Source organism: Hylaeus anthracinus, unplaced genomic scaffold (genome assembly GCF_026225885.1).
Source record: "Hylaeus anthracinus isolate JK02 unplaced genomic scaffold, UHH_iyHylAnth1.0_haploid 4, whole genome shotgun sequence".
Taxonomy (NCBI): Eukaryota; Metazoa; Arthropoda; class Insecta; order Hymenoptera; family Colletidae; genus Hylaeus; species Hylaeus anthracinus.
The window spans coordinates 5,465,938-5,478,531 of record NW_026535289.1 but is presented as its reverse complement, the minus strand read 5'-3'; the positions used below and the strand labels follow the sequence as shown (position 1 = coordinate 5,478,531).

Here is a 12,594-nt window from a genome sequence, read left to right as displayed (position 1 = left end):
CATGAATCAATTATACTTGTATGTTTCTGAATTGGGCATATTTATATATTCATAAAGCAATCATATTCATATATTCGCAAACTAATATTTATTTTGATATATTCATGAATTAATCTCAATTTAAATATACTCACGAATTACATGATCATTTATATACGCAATTAATAGATTGATCATAATTATACATTTATGAATCATTCATATCTATATATTTACAAACAAGTACTCAGTCCTCGAACATTTCAAGCGTCGATTACGTAAACTATTTACGATTATAATTTCGCTGAGTGGAAACATTGGCGCAGCGAGAGCAATGAAAGAAACGTGTATGCAATAACGAGGAATTTCTAGTGCGCGGTTGGGAGCGCAAACGGCAGCCGTGTGTTCTTTCATTTAGGCAAAATACTCTTGAAACTTGAAAAGGAGGCGAGCACACGTGGAATAGCGAATGGCTCTCGACAACAATTTCGCGTAGCGGAAATGTTGCTGGTATTAAATAATCTCGGAAATATTACGAGTTCGCCAATGCAACTTTAATTGTATTTTCTCGGGATGGGAGTTTAATATTGAATCCCATCACGGTTCAACATTCCATTAACACCGTCGCTATGGCATCGATAAAATTTAATTCAATTTAACCGGTTCGAATAATCGCCGTTCATCGTTCTGATATCTTACAATTACTTTCGAAACGGTTAGGAGATTAAACGAGTATTAAAATAATATCAAAGAGGTGAGAGTAATTAACCTGTCGAGTATTAGATTATCGTTTCTTCGAAATTGCTGCTTAAAAGACTTTTTGAAAATTAGAACAGTGGCATTTTGTTTCGCTGAGGAAACTCAACAGTGGCATTTGAATTGTATATAGTATACATTTCGTTTTAGCGAAAGAGAATATCATAAAACAGAATTAGTTTTATTTATCAATAGAAAAATTCAATAGATAATATTTTTCTATCTATGATGCGTTATAAGAATGATTACAAAATAATTACGTTGTGCTTCGTTCAAGTCTGAATTTCATATATTTATAAAAACAATCTGATTTCTCATCTCTATTAATTTTTAATATGAAATTCACGATTAGACTGCGAACGTTTATACATTTATGGCAAATGAAAATACGAGTATATCCATGAGAATGTACACAAATACAAAAATATATAAAATATCAACAATAATAAACACGTTATACCGTTTAGCAGATAAAACATACTATCGTCTAAATTTCAATTTTAAATACGAATTTGCATAAACATCCGCAGTTTATTCACGATTAAAATTGATAATTCAATGAATAGCTTCTCCGTTATTAAATATATTTTTTAGATAACTGAGTACTGAGAGGAGGATTAAAATCAAAGAGGACTAAAATCATCGCTCTGATAGACTAATTAACGTATCGAAATGTTGCGCACTTGCCAAAAGCATTTACTCCCCAGATTTTGGTTTGATTAACACATTATATTTGGCTGTTTGGCCAATCACGCGACCCAGTGAACATCGAGCGACTCTGGTCTGCGAGGTGTAATAATCTGAAGGCGGGAGAACCCTAATGATCCGATAGCCATGCGTGATAGACAGTCGCTAGATCATACAACTTCACCTTTGATTATGGGCATCCTTTAATCGTAATGGATGACTTCGTTAGCGGCGTGCCAAAGTGCATCGCAAATGAGTCTCAGAATTTTGGATCGAATTCCTTAGCGAGTCGCCAAAGACCTTTGCAAATGAGTCCTACAGTTGTGGATCGAATTCGTTGCAGGAATTCAATGTTTCGAATTGTTGCAAAGAACCAAAGCAAATTTTAAAAAACGAAAAATAAAGTAGGGTGTTGCACACAGATCCAACATTTTCGGTTGTTATGCTTTGTTCACTTATCAGTGTTATATGTTATGTTTATTAATAATTTGGTATATGGTTATTGCGGCGGGTGGACAGTGGAAATAAAGTTATTTCGAAAATGGAGGCAAATAAGGCATCGAACATATTTTTCTATTGCGGAAGTGTATTTTTGTTAACATGGAGATGTATGTATCCGGGATATTTTAAGTAATGATGTTAAAAAGGTAGCGCATGGAGAGTGAGAGCGTAGGTATACATTTTATTTGAGAGAAGAACTTTCAGCTTGCGCAAGTGCGTCGGAAACGTAGGTTTTCGGCGGCCTTGTAAGCCATAAACCTCGATAGGGTCGCAAAATGCGCCCGGTTATGCAGGTAAACGAGCACGGGTCAGGCTACCCCACGCAAACATGAAAGTTCGCGTTTTTAGAAATTTTGCCAAAAAGGAGAGGGTATATGAGAGAGGGGATAAGTCCGAGGTATTTGCCGCGTTGAACGAGACGAGGCCCCAGTCGCGCCGAGCTCTTCAAGCGCTTACCTCATACGGTTTAATTAGTTCATAACATAAACGATATACGAAACCAAATTTTGCCTTTTCTTTCTCATTCGAAAACTTCCTTTCGTTCTTGTGACTTACATAGGGTATAACGAAGAAAGGTTGAACAAAACAAAGTTGAAATAAACGGAGCATTGAATAAGATTAAACTAATTTTTCATATCGTTTCTGTTGACTTCACATTCCGAGGGTGAAAACTACCCTGGGGCACTGTGAGTATTGTCTAAGAGACGTCGACTCGTTTACGAGCCACATCCCTTAGAAGTCTTCATGCACTTTCAAGAATTGGTAAAAATAATCTCTTCTATACAGAATTTTCGCGTCTGTTAGACAGAATTCTACATTCACCAGAATTTCTCGAAAACTAGTCCACATAGAAAATAATGTTACACGTGAGAAAAAAGACTTTGCTTTCCATCAAAACATATTACATAAGCAAAAGTTTCACCAAGTCATCAATGGCGCCACTGCAACCAAACGGATCTCTTTTTTCTAACACAATCCTTGATTAATGCATTTAATTCGCGATCATTTCAGAGGGGTCTCGAAACACTATCCTTGCTTGACACTTATCCTTGGTTCGATTTTCGATCGTTACAGAGCCGCGATAAAATGTAGTCCTCATAAAATAGTGGCGCAAGCTCAACGAGTTTCCCATCGACGATCGAGTTTGGCGCCAAGCAAAAAACGCGTTAATTGGCTAGCCAGTTAATTAACAAGCGACGACCGGTACCCGCGACACCCGCGCCGACTTACAATCTGCGATAGAGCAAACACGTAAAGCCAACCGATGAAAATATTCAAAGCTGGTTGCGTTAATTATGGAGGATGAGACGACATTTCTGCGGGAACGAGGCGCGAGGGGACACGCGTCAATTCGATTAACGACATAATAGATCAAAGTATACCGAGGTACGGGAGGTTTTCTACACAATGCAAGAAATAATGACCATCCACGTAACGATTTATCGCGCGTCGAGCTGCAATGTTAGTGGCATACTGGCGCCGCACTGTCGTCTAACGAGTTGTGCAACAAATTGTGGGGAAAATTTCACTACATAATTACATTTTTTTTTTTTCGTTGATTTGTACAGACATTTACAGGAAACATTAAGGATTAAATAGGTTTTAAGGAGACCTAAAGGATACTCTTCATTTTGGGTTGAGATGAGTTATATAAACGTAACGAGTGTTAGGATAAAATAACACATTCTTCGATGAATGGCTATTATCCTAGAATTCGTTAATATTCGTTGGTAGATCCAGTGCACGAAAACCATTCATCTTAGTTATTCTTCCAATATTAAGAGAAACATTTGATGCTTGCAAACGTCAAGTTCAAAGATAAACTTGGAGATGATAACTTTAATGCAGAGCATTAAATAAATCCTGACGAACTTCTAAATATGGAGCTCCACTTGATTAGCATAAGGATTTTTGAATACCCCTTGGTAAATTCTGTGGACGAAAAACATCCATCCTGGTTATTGTATTCCATCAATATTGAGTGAAACATTTGATGCAAGACTTTGCTTGCAATCTTTAATTTCGAAGATAAACTTGAAGAGGACAACTGCAGAGCATTAAATAAATCCTGAGGAACTTTTAAATATGGGGCCCCACTTGATTAGGACTGCGTTATGTTCTCCAGGGGATGATAATTATCCAAGAATATTTTAATACTCCTTGCTAAATTCTGTGGACGAAAAACATCCATCCTGGTTATTGTATTCCATCAATATTGAGCGAAACGTTTGATGCAAAACTTTGCTTGCAATCTTTAAGTTTGAAGATAAACTTGAACAGGACAACTGCATTAAATAAATTGTGAGGTTCTTCTAAATAAGGGGCCCCATTCGAGTGTCTCCAAACGAGCGCATCACCTTCTCTCCAGAGTGATAAATATTTGATAATTATTCAATTATTTAAGAATTTGTCAACACACTTCTCGCTAGGACCAGTGCACGAAAAACATCCATCTTAATTATTGTATTCTATGAACATTAAGTGAAACATTTGATGCAAACCTTCTCTTGCGAACCCCAAGTTCAAAGACAAACTTGAAGATGACAACCGCATAACATTAAATGAATGCAGAGGTTCTTCTAAATACAGGACCCTCTGCCCTGGACAAGTGCTTCACCTTCTCCAAAGGATGATAGTCGTCCTCTGGCAGAGAGTAACACGTATCGGCGCATCAAAGAACGAAATTGAACATACAAATAGATAAAGTGGCACTCAAAGCCCCCCATTCTGCGTTTGCACGGGGAACAGCCGCGCACAATGGAGCCTGAAAAGCCTCGTCGTGCCTTTCTCGTGCCGACTCTTGTATACCTCACCGGGGAGTTACTAATCCGACGATGTCGTTGATCCACCCCGATAAATGATGAGCGACACCCAGGAGACACGGTCCTACCCCAACTGGAGTTTATGACCTTTCTATATTCCTGCATCGACACACGCTCGCGTAATCCTCAAAAGGTGGAGGGATTACACGTGACGCGTAGGCTCGTTCTGATTCAAGATAAAATTGTCAGTCTGTGCGTACGATGTACGTATTTAGGGTAGAGTTGGTACAGGAACTAGTTGTAGTGGTTGACATGGCTCGGCTTGGTTTATTAAAGTGTGCAACTGATTTGAATTTCAATTTTTACACTGCATTCGTACGTCAGTCTCTACATATGAGGCCATGAGAACTAGAGAAGCCTATCTACAAAATTATGGTACTGAGATATAAAAAGAAATTGGACTTATTTGCTAAAAATTTGTTACATTTCTATGTTGTCATCTGTTGATGATTGAAGAAATTACGTCTCTTTGGTTTTATGAAACATTCTATGCGTTTTTGGGCATAACTCAATTTAAAAAAAAAAAAAAATGTTACTTAGGCCACTCTGGTTCTCAAGGCCTCATATAATTATTTTCATTCATCTTAATATTACTTTAGGGACTTGCTGACACTCGTATAGCTCAGGTACCTCGAGATCGTTAAACTTCTACTGTAGCTACAATCAAACATAGTTATAGCCCCTGAGGGGTGCAGTAGTTGATGGTACTTAGCTTCTTATTTTTGTGCAATTTTAGATAAATCTGAATTGAACTTCTTCACTTCTTGATCGTGTAAAGCTTTGTGTATCTCAAGTTTAAGAAGATTAGAAATAGTACTTTGTTGGATGTGTAGTATGTATTCAGGATAGAGTTAATATAGGAACAAGTTGTAGTGGTTGATACTTATGGCGCTTACTACTACACTTTCTTATTTTTCTGCAATTTTAGATACATCTGCATCGAACCTCTTCACTTCTTGATCGTGTAAAGTTGTGTGTATCTCAAGTGTAAGAAAATTAGAAATAGTACTTTGTTGGATGTATAACATGATAGTATTCTACATACATTTTGTCGATTAGGTGTTCGTTTTATTTAGATATCGAACACGAGAATTTCATTCCAAACATAACTACATCATTTTCAAAAACACCCTACATATGTTTCAAAACTTTTTCAAAGATGCATTCAGTAGCTTATCCTCCATCTCTATCGACTTAACAAACTCGAAAAAGCACCCAAAAGTACACAAAAACCTGTGTACAACTATGGCAAAACCTACTGGGTGAAACGCGTAACAGGAGCAGCGACGACGAGCAGAGGGTGTCAAATGATTAATAAGACACCGTGCACGCGACAGAAGCGTGCGTGGTTCAGACTCGATTGCAAATTCGATCATGTCTCTCGACTCGATTCTGTGACTCAGGGCCTCGACCAATCTGATTATGATCGGTTTACATGAGGGGGGACCACGAAACGCTGGGATGGGATTTCTTCTTCGACGGGGATGCGCGCGAACAAAATTTAAGCGGACGTAACGAGATTATCTTTGATTCTAGGCTGCATTCAGGGGTGCAGGAACAACGGGGGCTAATTTACGGACGGAATTGGGTGACGGGATCGAGGAACCGGGACTTGTACGCGGAAGATCGATGTTAGGGGATGTAACGTGAACCAGGAACGGGAAGATCGTTTCGGAGGTAAATTGGACTTCGCATTTGCCTCTTATTGCATGTAGTAACTCCCATGTCAGGGAGAAATGGAAATTAATCTCAGGAATTAGGTTTTTTTAGATATCTTTTTATGTAGGTTGTTCTTGAAGGGATAGTTTTTTTTCTTGACTAGTCGTGAGACAATCTTCATGCTTTTTTTTTAGTCAAAGTACTTGACATAATTGAGATGTGGTACATTTATTTGTATTATGTATACTATGGAGCTTCTTAGTGTAATACAAAAAAATTCTTTCCAAATTTGATAAACATTAACATGTGCTCCTTCGAAAGTTTTAAATGGAAAATACATGCAATTCTTTCGATCAGTTACTTCTCTCTTTATAACTCCGGTAAAAATTGATGAAATGATTTGAAATTTGCCAGAGTTGTTACTTACAATAATAGAAACAAGCCCTAAAAATTTCGAATTTTGATCTGAATTATTTCCTAATGTACCACCACAGTAAATACGAAGCTACTTTTTCTACATCAAATATTTTTGTAATATCATTTTAAACGTTTTAAATATAAATGTAGGAGGTATTCGAACAGGGTTCGAACACTACATAAATCGTCATTGGAAGAAAAGTTTTGATATACTAAATTTTTCGGTTACCTGAAAAAGAATATTTGTTTGACGAACTTTTATCAAAAATAATAAACAACTTCATATTTAACGGCAATGCCATAATGAAGCTACAGATGTAGTTTAATTCACGGATGAGGGAAGCTTTTAGCAATTGTTTTCTTTGTCCTCTGTCGCAATGTTTTCCGTCTATACCAAAAGACGTTTATCCCGTCGAAAGAAATGAATGAAAACGAACCAAGAAAACGTGACTCTTACAATTGTCTCCGTAAACCACTTAGTTAAGATGCAGGGAGTTTCCTCGCGAAGAAGCTAAATTTCATCTGGCAACTGAACTTCGTGAAGTCTTAAACAAGCAAATTGTACTCCCTAATTTCTTAGTCGGTCCTCGAGGAATTAAATTCACGCGACAAAATGAGAAGCTGAAGTGGGGAGCAAGTAAAACCAAGAGATGAAATAGAGGAAAGCCACGAATGTAGAACAATACTGCTGGCTGCACATAATTTATCCACTCGTTAAGGGAGCGAATTATGTGTTTACAAATTGCATTGTAATATGCATTCGCTGCAGTCGCATAAGTACTAAAATAAATACGAAGAAAGTACTTTAAGTTTCTTTTTTCTATCTTATTACTTACTTTCTGTTCCGTTTTTAAATTTAATAAAACGACTAATTTAAACATTCTCAGGTAACTTAAATGCACGAAAATTAATAAAACTATTAATTTAAAAAATTCTCAAGTTACTTAAATCGACAAGTTTTTCTGATTGATAACAACAAGATTTAAAAATTCTTTTGTTATCGAGAAAGAAAATTGTAAAGATTCTTTTTGGAATCCGTTTAGCAACGACGAGAAGTCCGATTTCCTCGACGATTTAAGGAGGAATCGATACGATAAACTTCTCCTTGTCCCAACGTTTTCTCTTTCAAGGAGATAATACTTTGGCGATCCGTTTTACAGAATCTCTTAAACCGATAGGTTGGAAGTGGATTATTGCGATAAAATCGGACCCAAAGGGAACTGACGGATAACAAGAGTGGAATGAAATAGATCAGAAGAGGTCGAGTAACAATTTTATTTTCCATTGTGCAAAAATGGTAACTGGTCGAGGGATAAAACGGGATAACTTTGTGCTCAAAGAAGCACCCGAAACGAAGATTTTATTGAAACAAAAAATGGAAAGGGATAACAATGGATTATTGTTGGTTATAACGACCCATCCTTCACATGAAATGAAGCCTATTTAGTTGTGACAGGGCTGGAGATTTTATATTTTCGTTGTAATAATTCATAGTTTGACCAGAATAGTAGGCTCTATATGGGATATACAAGATCGATATCTTTTACTTCACTGAAATAGTGAAATTCTTAATCACTTCAACGATAAATATTTATATAATCTAAACTCAAATTAAAAAAATGAATCTTGCACGTATATTTGTTATTACTAGACTGCGGATCTTTATGCATTTATAGGAAATTTGAACGTGCAAGAGACTACAAAATGCAATCAATATGCAAGAATATAAAAAAGATTGAAAGTAAGATTCATGTTATAATATTTTCAGAAAATAAAATCAATATAATATTTTCAGAAAATAAAATAAATTCCTATTTAGGTTCAATTTTTGTAGGCACATTCGCAAAGATATAATTTCGCATAAAGATCCGCAGTCTAGTTATTACAATGTAAGATCAATACTTTGCAGGCTTAAGAAAATATTTCTTTCAAGCTACTGTATCAATTATCATTTTACAAATCAACAAACATTCAACGTACAATTTTATATTACAATAGTATACATTACAAATATGGCAGCTAAACTAAATTATTTTCCTGTAGCATATTATCAATTTTTTTACATTGATATTTTGAAGGAACTTAAATTTCTATGCTCACTACTGTACACGAAGTAACCAAGGACGAACCATGAAGGAATTCCTAGCAAAGGAATACTTCGAGTCGCTATGTAATACTACGTATATTTTGTATATGCACGTATATTCTGGTATCCCTAAGTAAGTCAACCAATTAGGTCAATCTGGCCATCGGCGAATTTCTCTCTATCTCTATCTCTCTTCCTCAATCCTACAACCGTAATGGCCGCCAGCCTACAATAGGATAGTGCATTGCAGTAAGGTGAACCCCACTGTTAGCCCATTCGGATAACGCCACTTATTTACGTCCAGTTACTGGGTGGCTTAATTAACAATTTCCACGCGTGAAGATGGCGAGTTGATTACCGGATACGCACGACACGAAGGGGTTGCGGTGTCCGAAAGATGAAAATGACCACGGGGCATAATAATGCGGCTTGGTTTCGTGAATTGAAGCCGCACGCAATTCCACTATCATGACCTTTCAGGGTATGAATTGAATATGGTGTTATACTAGCGACAAAAGTAGGGAGGATGGGGTAGTTTATGCCTTAATTGTGTCGATGTTGGATAGAACGATGATGACGTGGACAAAATTAGCCAGTACATTCAACTTGAACAATAATTACGTTATGATTATATTAGAATTGCATTGGAATTATTAATTGAGTTTAATCAATGGATATACTAGAATTATATCATATCATAGCTATATAGATTTATATTAGAATTACATTAGAATTATTAATTGAGTTGGATATAATGGACGTACCGAACCATTTCTATAATTAATTAAAATTTTTATTTAAAAGCACAACCATAATAAGCATTTGGTAATCATCAAGGTCTTTCTGGCTGATCCTGTACTTTTGTTGCATTATCATTTATAGTATCAATTGAATGTGCAGGTACACAGTTTGATAAAGAAATCAGACTCTATATAGAATATACAAAATTGATATTTTTTTAGCTTACTCAGATAATTAAATTCTCTTCACATTCCAATCACAGAATAACGGTTGACAATTTTATTATATAATAATCATTGATTGTGACGAACAAGTGACGTTCAACTCGCCTCATGTATGGACAAACTTCAAAATAAATGCACGTACAATCACCAAAACTAATCTACATCTCAACAACTACATCTACAACAAATAAAATCTAACATAATTATTACGAGCTCCAAGAAACCATCGAACAAACAAACCCTCCAAAATAAACATAGGACTACTAGAATGTAGATCCTACGAATCTACAGGTCTTCCCAATATTTTACTCTGTGGCCTTACACATTACAATTCCAATCAAATTACACAAGGAAACATTTTTAGGCTCCTCAACACCTCCCAAAAATTTTCCAAATCACAAAATTTCTCACCAGATTCTCTAATAAACTCGAAGAATGTGAAGCCTACGAATCTAGCATGGATCTAAGATCCCAGTCACGAAAACAAATACAATCTAACATATCCAATACAAAGCTCTAGGAAACCATCGAACTCACAAACCCTCCACAATCAAAATAGAACTGCTAGAATATAAATCCTACGAATTTGCCACGGATCTATCCTTCTATCTATCTATTTAATCTATCTATCTACCTATTTAATCCATTATACTCTATTATAATCTATTATATATAATCTATTTAATCTACGAGATCCTTCTCATTTTTAACTCTGTCCCCTTACGCGCTACTCGTCTAACGCTACAAGTCTACTACAAGCTTAACCAAATTACAATCTATCCAATTTACCTTATCTCGCAAAGAAACATCTTCATTCCCTTCAACCCCTTCCCAAAGAAACCCTCGAACAACGATACTCCGCCGAAATTCGCTAACAAACCGTCCCCGAAAAATTCCACGCTCCAGAAATGCCAACAACCGAACACTTCCTCTGCGAGACGGTGCAACACAATGTGCGGCATTACGCGATACGGAAAGGGGCGCCCATTAGAGGGGTCGCGGTACCCGAAAGATGAGAGCTACCGTGCGACATAATGGTGGTTGGTTTCGTGAATTAAAGCAGCACGCGATTCCACTATCGCGTTCTTTCCCGGGTATGAATCGAATAGTACTATAGTAGTGAGCGCGTAGTAGGGGGGTCGGTCGGGGGTGGCGGCGCGGTACGAGGCACCGGGAGCGAAAAACGGGGGTGGATGGATGGCCTGGCACGCAGGAGCGGTGAAGGGAGGAGGGTGGCGTCGGTCGATACCAGCGTCGCGGCGCTAACCGTGAAAGGCGTAGTGCCCCGATGGTCTGGAGAGAGAAAGGGGATTGATACGAAGTCGTGGAGCGAAAGGGATGAAGCGTCGAACGGGAGGAGAGAGACAGGTGCTGGCGTCGAGGGACAGGTGGACAGAGAAAGGAGAAGGAACGAGGTGAAACGCAGAGGGGCGGGAAGGCGGGGGGAGGGGGCGAGCGAGAGGGGTAGGATAAGAGAAACAGAGGAGATAGAAAGACGGTCACCATGGAAACGCGGAAGGAGGCTCTCTGCCTCCTGCGCAAAGCAGGACCTTCGGGTCCGTGTCTCAGGGAATGATAAGGATTTTTCTCGGCGCGGCTAAGGGTTGCGCTGGAATATACGCGCGAACGGAGAGGGCTGAATTTGACACAGCCATTGTTTAGGGGCTGAGTGCCACTCGCCTGTCTGTTAGGCGGTGATACGCTTGTAGGGGATGATACAGTGGCCAGGTGAATTTAAGTAAGGGAATGGGGCTCGGTCGTTGGGGGCGATAAGGACCTACAGGTACGCAAGGGCTATTGTATGGACGGCGAACAATGAATTGGACCTCGGAGGCATTAATCTCTTGGTTTTTGGATTTTTACTGTAGATCAAGTGGTGTTTTTTTTGTTTTTTTATGGGGGATTGTATTAGGGGTAGAAATTAATTCCGTTCCTTTGTAATCAATCATCTGTTAGTCTATGTGGAAATATTTACTAGCTATTTTGTTAGGTCAAATTACCAACCTTCAATGTTCTATATACATTCTCATAAAAATAGAAGTATTATGTATGGACATTGATTTTTTGTCTTTGTAAAGTTAATTTACCATTTACCATATAAATAAAGGCTATACAAGTTGTAATCTTTCCTCATTCGTTATTATGTTGATACTTTAATGTAACAAAAAAAAAAAAAAAAAAAAATAGAAAAATAATTTCTACGACGAATTGTCAAGTACACTTTGAAATCTATTAGAGGAATAAGAATAAGAAATGATTTTTCTACTATTTTTTTTTGTTTGTTACATTAAAGTATCAACATAATAACGAATGAGGAAAGATTACAACTTGTATGGTCTTTATTTATAATTAAATGGTAAATTAACTTTACAAAGGCAGAAAATTAATGTCCATACATAATACTTTTATTTTTATGAGAACATTGTATATCTTTTACTTTGTCTTTACCTAGTGATTTAGGACATCGCACATTTGTCCTCTCTATGAAATGATACTTTAGGTCCTTGGAAATAATATATAAGAGTTCCACTGAAGTTTGTGGAAAATATATATATTACAGTTTACGAGGAAATATTCTCAGACACCATCAAATTCTTTTCCAAAAAGACGCAAGAAGGAACAAAGTTTAATTGAATTAATTAATTTCTGAATGTATAAATGTCCAAAAAATATATATCTATACATAACATTTAATTTAATTCTAAGTACATTAAAAGATTGC

The 12,594-nt window shown here is 37.0% G+C and overlaps 2 protein-coding genes across 2 annotated transcripts in view; one reads left to right on the top strand and one right to left on the bottom strand.

Moving 5' to 3' along the window:
• The window catches only part of LOC128894551 (breast cancer anti-estrogen resistance protein 1), a 157,111-nt gene that overhangs the window by 20,063 nt on the left and 124,454 nt on the right, over window positions 1-12,594 (bottom strand). The gene's annotated exons all lie outside the window — the stretch shown is intronic.
• The window catches only part of LOC128894569 (protein TSSC4), an 81,434-nt gene that overhangs the window by 24,238 nt on the left and 44,602 nt on the right, over window positions 1-12,594 (top strand). The window contains exon 2 of the mRNA XM_054156404.1: window positions 6,282-6,422. The gene's annotated coding sequence lies outside the window, so the exon portion shown is untranslated. The remainder of the gene's footprint in view (window positions 1-6,281; window positions 6,423-12,594) is intronic.